The sequence below is a fragment of the Lactuca virosa genome, chromosome 6, assembly GCF_052849685.1.
Source record: "Lactuca virosa cultivar CGN04683 chromosome 6, Lactuca_virosa_CGN04683_v6, whole genome shotgun sequence".
In the NCBI taxonomy this organism is placed as follows: Eukaryota; Viridiplantae; Streptophyta; class Magnoliopsida; order Asterales; family Asteraceae; genus Lactuca; species Lactuca virosa.
The window spans coordinates 198,234,756-198,244,036 of NC_136431.1; the positions used below are offsets into that span (position 1 = coordinate 198,234,756).

At 42.4% G+C, this 9,281-nt stretch overlaps 1 long non-coding RNA gene across 1 annotated transcript; it reads right to left on the minus strand.

The window, feature by feature from the left end:
* Positions 1–369: 369 nt before the first annotated feature.
* Positions 370–3,398, minus strand: LOC145118554 (uncharacterized). The gene is made up of 3 exons (XR_013713352.1): positions 2,433–3,398; positions 1,868–1,967; positions 370–563 (listed from the first exon to the last, which is right to left on the minus strand). It is a non-coding gene; the product is annotated as an uncharacterized LOC145118554 (long non-coding RNA).
* Between the last annotated feature and the right edge of the window lie 5,883 nt (positions 3,399–9,281).

The window sequence follows — 9,281 nt, forward strand, 5'->3', positions numbered from 1 at the left end:
CTTATATATTATTGTGGGTGAGGTTTGTAGTATTATTAAATTTTGTTTTTTTTTACTCCAAGACTACCAATCACAGACGAGGGCCAGACATGAAACACCGGGGGCATGACCATTGTGGCAATCAAGCCGTTTTGAAGTCCAGCAAACCTAGCGGCCCTTCAAACCAGTTATCTCTCCCGTGAGTAGTCGAGAAGTAGTATATTTATTAATAATACTTTTGTTAGGAGCCTGTAGCTATAGTTGTATTTCCTCTTTCGAGGATACGAGTTCTCTATAGCGAATTTAGCTCTGATACCAATCTGTCACACCCCCGGCCGAGGCGGGGGAATACGCTGGGCTGTGCGACTTAGTTCATGGATCACAAGCAAATTGAATATACATCACAGGTTACAACAATAACAACATAGCGGTCACATTACACTTTAAGGTTTAAATACAAGGTTCATAATAATAAATTCATAAATTTGCCTTAACAGATAGGCCGATATAACAAAAGCTACATAAAACTAGGTCACCTGAAATCCATGACTAATCTTCTGACTGATAGCTCGTTTGGTGACATCCTGAGAATACATGTATTTTTGATGGTCAACACAAGGTTGGTGAGAGTTTACAGGTTTTCTGCTAACCGCAGTAATGATACTTTAAAAGACTAAAAAGTATTCTTTTTTTAGTTTGAACCATGTTTGATAAAAGAGAAATTGTAAGCAAATTCATACTTAAAATATTTGATAGACAGAGAAATCGTAAGTAAATCCGTACTTAAAATGTTTGGTAATCAGTGAAACCATGACTAAATCCATTCTCAAAATGTTTAATATTCAGAGAAACCGTGAGTAAATCCATACTCAAAATGTTTGATAATCGGAGAAACCGTGAGTAAATCTATACTCAAATGTTTGGTGATCAGAGAACCGTAAGTAAATCCATACTCAAAATGTTTAGTAATCAGAGAAACTGTGAGTAAATCCATACTCAAAATGTTTGGTAATCCGAGAAACTGTGAGTAAATCCATACTAAAAATGTTTGGCACTTAGAGAACCATGAGTAAATCCATACTCAAAATGTTTGATAATCAGAGAAATCGGATCCGTGGTTTCTAGATTATGAGATCTAGTTAACGCTTATAGTGAGTCCTATAACCGAGCTATGTGACTGTACCTACCCCTACGACGCTTCATTGGACGTCGTAAAACTGTTTTAGATATTTATCACCCGCTTCGATTGATCGGTCTAGGTTGTAGCTAGCAACCACGGGTGGGGGTGTCAACCTGTATAGATCTATACATACGTATCTCAACTCCGAAGATTAACGGTTATAGTGGTGTGGGTCTTCTAAGTGTCTGTTTTCACTTAGGGTAATGAATGATGTCTCACTCATAAGGCCCTTAACTAGAGTTTGTCATGAAAAACCGGATATAATCGATAGGAAAATCCATAAAAATGTGTAATGATCGTTTAAACAAGTGGTAAATCTCATGGTAGTGTACACAGTACATAAATGATTTCAAGATAAGAGTTTGATAACTCGTACAAGTATGTTTGGTATGAACTTGAAATACAACAAAGGTGGTAACTTTTTATGACATAAGTTTTATAACATATTTTGTCATAAAATCATGATATTTTGTATGCAGCAACCATTTGTTATCTCGACTAGTTGTATTATAAAAAAAACAATTGTAACGTATTTACATCAAACATATTTATCACTAGTTTATTTGTATATGAAATATTATTTAATAAAATAATATTTATAAACCAGTATTGAAATCGGTAAGTGTTTGTCAAGATCAATAAATATATATAGCACATGTATTCTCCCCCAAAGCGTAAAAATATTAAAAAGGGGCCGTAAACACTCACCCTTGAAGCGTGAACGAGGCTCGAGGGTGAAATTTGTCGTGCAAGTCGTTTCGTGACGTCCCGTGCCCTCAAAACAAATCACCGGGTCTATTTATGTTACCTAATAAAACCAAGGGTAGTTTTGGTATTAATTATTAAGTATAGGGTGGTCTTAGTTTAAATAATTAAACTCTAGGGGTTGATTTTTTCCAAAATCATCACTAGGGACGGATCTTGCAAACGATTCTCAAAACCAGGGGTCTAATATGCACGTTTTAACCTAATTTAAGGTTCCATGACTTGGTTTGCTGGGTTTTTCGGGTGGAGGGGCCATTCTTGGACATTTTAATGCAAGTTTAACTTAGTGTGATAACTAAATCCCCAGGAGGGGCCATTGTCATACAAATCACCAACTTGAGGGTCACATTTAATTAAAACGTATCAATGTTTGCACAGTTCGTCTTCCTCATTCTTGGACGTGATTCACAGTTGAATAAAGGGAAACGAGACCCATCTGCTGGGTCTCTTGGCCTCGGTTGTTCGTAAGGGCTAAAACACGAATGATGGTGATGGCGAAAGGGCTTACAGTGGGTAGGCGGTGGTCGTGAGTGGTTAGCGTCGGCAGCACCAAGTCCGACGATAGCGGCGGTCGGCGGCGTTTGATCGGCAACGGGTTGCTCCGGCGGCCTTCTGTTGCTTCGCTTCTGCTTAAACTTGATGGAAAAGATGAAAGGAAGGATGGAGGGAGACGGTGATGATCAGAAACAGCAACATTGCCGATGATGGAGGCTGTTGGGTGCTTCTCGCGTCGGTAGTGAGCGGTGGGTGGCGTTTCCGGCGACTTTTAGCAAGGAAACATTTAGAAAAAGTTTGGCAATCATTTGATGATGGTGGAACTCCACCAAAACAGTGGATGTGTGGTGGTTCTTGGTGATGTTCGATGGTCACAAGGATGATGGTATAAGGTTGGTGGTTTACGGTGGGGCTGCGGTGGTTTGTGGCTCCACAACGGTGGTTCAACACTAAGACCGGAAGGTTGGCAGTAGCTGGCGGTGTTTTAAGGGTGCTTGGGTGATGTTTGATGGTTACACACAACAACAACACCACCACCACCCCTTGGTGGTGATTGTTCTTGGTAGTGAAGGAAGAAGGTAAACAGAAAACGTGAAGGGTAGTTGATTGAGGGTGGTTCTCGGTGGTCAAAGGTGGTGTGTATGAACCGTGAGGGGGGGAGAGGGATCTAGAGAGAGAGAATTAGTTTGCAAGGAAAGTGAAGTTATAGGGCTGATGAAATGGGTGTGAGGAACCATAACACCAAGGTCTAATTTGACAAGCAAAGACACACAAGAAGATGGTGGTGGTGGACGTTTGTGAGCGTAATTTAAGGAAACAAGCCAACTTTCTACTTTCACCATTTGTATGTTTCACTTCCTGAGTCGACTTGAAAGTCGAACCTGGACTTTCCTCCCCTTGCATGGCCTTTGAACTTTACAACAGTCCAGAGGTGGTAGATAAGAGAGATAGAGACATGAGAGGGAGAGAGGGAGTGAGAGATCATGTGAGAGAGAGATGTAAATGGGCTGTTGTTCATTCGTATTATATTTATTCATTTTTTTCACCAAAGTATAAAATCTCATTAAGCCTTAAAACGAATCTTGTTTCGCCTGTCCAATTCTCGATGTCGGGTAATTTTTCCGAAAGTGCCGAATGATAGATTTTAATTCAAGGATTCTAAAAACCCGAACGGATAATTTTTTTTTTTGAGTTGTCAAACTCTAGGAGTTTGCGTTTAAGTTTCGTGTCTAATTGGTATGAAACGTCTGGTTTTTCTGACTTTTATAAATATTTATACTATAAATATTTCGTGTAGTAAATAAAATATTAGACCTTAGTTTGAGTCCAAAAACGCTCTCAGAGTTTCTATCTGAGGTGTGCAAGTGCCACAACGGATCAAATACGGTTTACGAAATCAGATAAAGTCAATGTTACACTGGTTTGGTTTCTTAAAACGGTCATATTTTTTGCATACGGACTCCATTTTAGACGTTCTTTATGTATCCGGTATCAGGGAAACATGTACTACGAGTCTAGAATATTTTCTTTGTTTATAGAAACTTAATACAAAACTTTAGTTTTTCAGTCGTTAACTAGAGTTACAGTTTGTGTCTTAAGTTTCGTTCGACATTTTCCATAATTTGAGATAAGATACAATTTCTTATCTTATTGTACTAGATATTACATTATATTTCTACTAAAATATGTATTAAAAATTCAATCGGTCAAGATACAAAAGGTTCGTGGTAATCTGACCATTTGCAGATTCAGCCCTAAATTTCGGGATGTCACACCATGGGTCAGGAGGTAGGACACGAAGTAGAACCGGAAGAGTATGTGGTAACTGATTACAAATATGGCGAATCTGACCAGGAGTTAGATGAAGGAAAGGACGTTGAGGAGGCATATAGTGAACCCCACCTATCGAAAGCCCCATCAGATCCACACACGGTTCAGAAGGGTGATACATGCCATCTACGCTCTCTCGAGGAAGAAATAATCAGCCTCAAGCTTCAACTTTTTACAGCCGAAGCAAGGGATGTACGAGCCGAGCAAGGGTAGAGGTAATCACCCAAGAGGTGAATGAACTGGCTGAACTCCTGATACGTCAGCTCGACGATTGAGTGTCATCGTCATCCCTACTGATGGGACTTGCTCTACTACTTGCTATATAGGTCTCACAGTATGTGGAACAAGCCATATCTCCTACTAATATTATGTTTCTTCTAACGCATACCACCCTATGTACTATCGACTCTATGTTTAAGTGATCACACTACTCATAGAACCGTCATATTTCCGAATTTTATATTCCCATGTACTATATGCCATCTGGCAAATTTTCATGTATCAAAACTAGTAGTATTAATGATAATGCTTTATGTTGACGTTGTTATTTGCTATGTGTTTTACTTCCTTGTTTTATGTCAATGTGTGAAATTACTTAAGTGCATGTTATACCCATAGTCTATAGGATCACAAACTCGCAAAAACCATAGGCACTCAACATCTTTCCGTTCCATGACAGAGAAATGCCTCAAATACCCAACCATGGAAATAACGCAACACCGACCCCACCTGAGATAAACTCGGTTGCATTCCAGGCAGCAGTGTCCATTGCGGTCACTGCAGCACTTGCGCAGATTCGCAATGGAAACAACAGAGAAGGCAACGGCCAGGGAGCCAGAAGCACCAATTAAGGGACGAACCACGGAGCCGCTCGAACATGCACCTACAAGGACTTCGCCAACGCCAAACCTCATACCTTTAATGGGACAGGAGGCGTAATAGCCTTGAAGCAATGGATCGAGAAAGTAGAATCGGTCTTCGAAATCTGCGGGTGTCCGGATGAGTGTAAGGTCAAGTTCGCAGCCTGCACGTTCATTGACCAAGCCCTCTCCTAGTGGAATGTCCATGTAGAGGCCATGACACTCCCGGTGGCAAACGTAATGCCCTAGGAAGAGCTGAAGGAGATGTTGTTAGAAGAATACCGTCCTAGAGGTGAGATTCAGAAGATGGAACAAGAGTTGTGGAACCTCACGGTTCAAAACTCCAATATAGACGCATACATATCCCGGTTTAGTGAGCTATGTCTTATGTGTCCCAGAATGATCACCTCAGAAGGGAAAAAGATTGAGAGGTTTATCTGGGGATTGACTGCACCTATCCAAGGGAATGTCATTACGGCAAACCCTGAGACGTTTGACAGCGCCAAGAGACTGGCCAAGAAACTGTATGATCATGGCAAGAAGAAGGGTGCCAAAACAATGGAAGCGGAGATTAAGAAGGAAGAAGAGAACAAGAAGGCGAAAAACACGAAGCGAAAGGGAAAGCAAAACTCAGAATCATCTAAGAAGCAACAAACGGTGTCTGTCCATGCTGCAACTCAAGCTACCACCACACCACATGCTCCAGCCTCATCCACGCCAAATGCTTCCAAGCAGTACTCAGGAAATCTCCCCAAGTGTGGCAAATGCAACTTCCACCATCACGGGGAGTGCAGAGAGATGAGTTGCACAAGGTGCAACCGGAAGGGCCATACAGTGAAGTATTGTAGGACTCAGATTCAACAGAACTAGATGACAAACAACAACAACAACAACAACAACACCAATACTGGGGCCATCTATACCTGTTACGGATGTGGGAAAACCAGGCATTTTAGGCGAAATTTCCCCAACGCGAACAATCAAGGGGCAGGAGCAGCAGGAAGAATGCTGACAATGGGTCAGGGAGAAGCAGTGCAGGACCCAACAGTTGTCACCAGTACGTTCCTACTTAACGACTTATATGCACGCATCTTATTTGATAGCGGAGCGGAGCGAAGTGTTGTGAGTAATAAGTTCAAACACTTACTAAAACAACAACCCCAAAAGCTTAATGAAGCCTTCATGGTGGAAATGGCTAATGGGAAGACTGAATCAACTAAGGATATCTATGTAGGGTGTACACTAACTCTAAACAATCACACCTTCCAAATAAACTTAATGCCTGTAAATATTAGGAGTTTTGATGTGATCATCGGCATAGATTGGTTAAGCCCCCATCCTGCAGATATTATGTGTCACGAGAAGGTCGTTCGCCTTCATCTTCCTAATCGCGAAACCCTAATAATCTACAGAGATAAACCCAGCGCATTCAAGTATCAAGGCACAAAAGTGTCTACAAAAGAAGAACTACGCATTCCTTGCTTACGTGGTGGATAAAACCAAAGAGGAAGCGAGCATTCACAACATCCCAGTGGCGTGTGATTTCCCGGACGTGTTTCCAGAAGATCTTCCTGGAATACCCCCAGAACGACAAATCGAATTCCGAATCGACCTAGTACCTGGAGCCACTCCAATCGCCAAATCACCCTATAGGTTGGCTCCTAGTGAAATGCAAGAATTATCAAGCCAACTGAGCGAACTTCTGAATAAAGGATTTATCAGACACAACTTCTCGCCGTGGGGAGCTCCAGTTCTTTTCGTTAAGAAGAAAGATGGATCCTTCAGGATGTGCATCGACTATAGGGAATTAAATAAGCTCACCATCAAAAACCGGTATCCACTTCCGTGAATCGATGATCTATTTAACCAGCTTCAAGGAGCTAGTTACTTTTCAAAGATAGATTTGAGATCCGGTTATCATCAACTCAAAGTCCGAGAAGAGGACATTCCTAAGACTGCTTTCCAAACTCGTTACGGTCATTACGAATTTGTCGTGATGCCCTTCGGTCTAACGAATGCCCCCGCTGCATTTATGGACCTCATGAATCGAGTCTTCCGCCCATTCCTTGAAAAATTCATGATCGTATTCATCGATGATATTCTCGTATACTCTCGAAGCAAGGAGGAGCATAGTCAACATTTCCGACAGATCTTAGAGACCCTTCGAGCTGAAAAGTTGTATGCAAAACTTTCCAAGTGCGAATTCTGGCTCCACAGTGTAAACTTTCTGGGCCATGTAGTCAGTCAGGAAGGAATACATGTGGACCCCTCCAAGATCAAAACAATCGAAAACTGGGCAATTCCGGCAATGCCAACGGAGATTCGTCAATTCTTGGGTCTCGCAGGCTACTACCGAAGATTCATTCAGAACTTCTCCAAGATAGCCAAACCCCTCACCACATTGACTCAGAAAGGCATACCTTTCAACTGGACTGAGAAGCAAGAAGTTGCCTTCCAATCCTTGAAGCAAGCCCTCTATAGTGCTCCAGCGCTATCCTTACCGGAGGGAACCGAAGACTTCTTAGTTTACTGTGATGCTTCGAATCAAGGATTAGGTTGCGTCCTCATGCAACGAGAGAAGGTAATTGCTTACGCATCCAGACAACCGAAAACTCATGAAGTAAATCACGCATGATCTCGAACTGGGGGCAGTGGTCTTCGCCTTGAAAATTTGTAGGCACTACCTATATAGTACCAAGTGCACCATCTTTACACACCACAAGAGCCTCCAGCACATTCTAAATCAAAAGGAACTAAACATGAGGCAACGGAGACAGGTTGAACTGTTAAACGATTATGAGTGTGAGATCAAATACCATCCAGGCAAGGCTAACGTAGTAGCCGATGCCCTGAGCCGAAAGGAGTATTCAAGTCGTCGTGTGAAGACCCGTCAATCACCATCCAATCTCATCTAGCCTGACAGATCAAGGAAGCCCAATTGGACGCATTGAAGCCAGAGAATGTCGCTAGTGAATCGCTACGAGGAATGGAGAAGGAGCTCAAAGTTAAAGACGACAGAACCCGCTACTTCATGAACAGAATCTGGGTTCCCAAAATTGGGGGATTCAGAGAGATAGTCATGCATGAAGCCCAGAAGACGCGATATTCTATTCACCCGGGGTCAGACAAAATGTATTTGGACATCAAGCAGTAATATTGGTGGCCTAATATGAAGGCAGAGATAGCCACTTTCGTGGGCAAGTATCTTACTTGCGCCAAGGTGAAAGTAGAATACCAAAAGCCCTCGGGACTGCTGCAGCAACCAGTGATACCCGAGTGGAAATGGGAAAGGATTACTATGGAATTCGTGACCAAATTGCCAAAGATAGCAGATGGATTGGATGCTATCTGGGTAATAGTCGATAGATTGACAAAATCCGCTCATTTCCTGCAAATAAAAGATTCCTACAAAATGGAAAAGTTGACCCGAATCTACCTCAAGGAAGTTGTGAGACTCCATGGAGTGCCAATACCTATTATCTCGGATCGAGATAGCAGATTCACTTCAAGATTCTGGCAATCTTTTCAGAAGGCAATGGGAACACAGCTAGATATGAGCACTGCCTACCACCCACAGACGGATGGTCAGAGTAAGCGTACCATCCAGACACTCGAGGATATGCTCCGAGCTTGCATGATTGACTTCGGAAAGTCATGGGATACCCACTTGCCTCTGATCGAGTTCTCCTATAACAACAGTTATCGCACAAGCATCAAGGTTGCTCCCTTCGAGGCTCTCTATGGTGGTAAATGTAGATCGCCCCTATGCTGGGCCGAGGTGGGTGACACTCAACTAGCAAAAGGGCAATCGCCATTCAGTACTCTTACAGGACACAAAATCATCCGTGAGACGACCGAAAGGATAGTCCAAATAAAAGCTCGACTTCAAGCATCGCGAGACCGACATAAAAGCTATGCTCACAAGCGGCGAAAGCCATTAGAATTTCAAGTCGGGGATCGCATTTTTTTAAAGGTCTCTCCTTGGAAAGGAATGATTTGCTTTGGGAAACGAGAAAAATTGAACCCGCGGTACATTGGACCGTTCGAGATTCTTGCCCGAATTGGTCCAGTGGCTTACAAGCTGCAGCTACCTGTCGAGCTCAGCAACGTACACCCAGTGTTCTGTTGGATATAGTGTCTAAGTCCATAACTTTATTTGGTATGTACTTGAC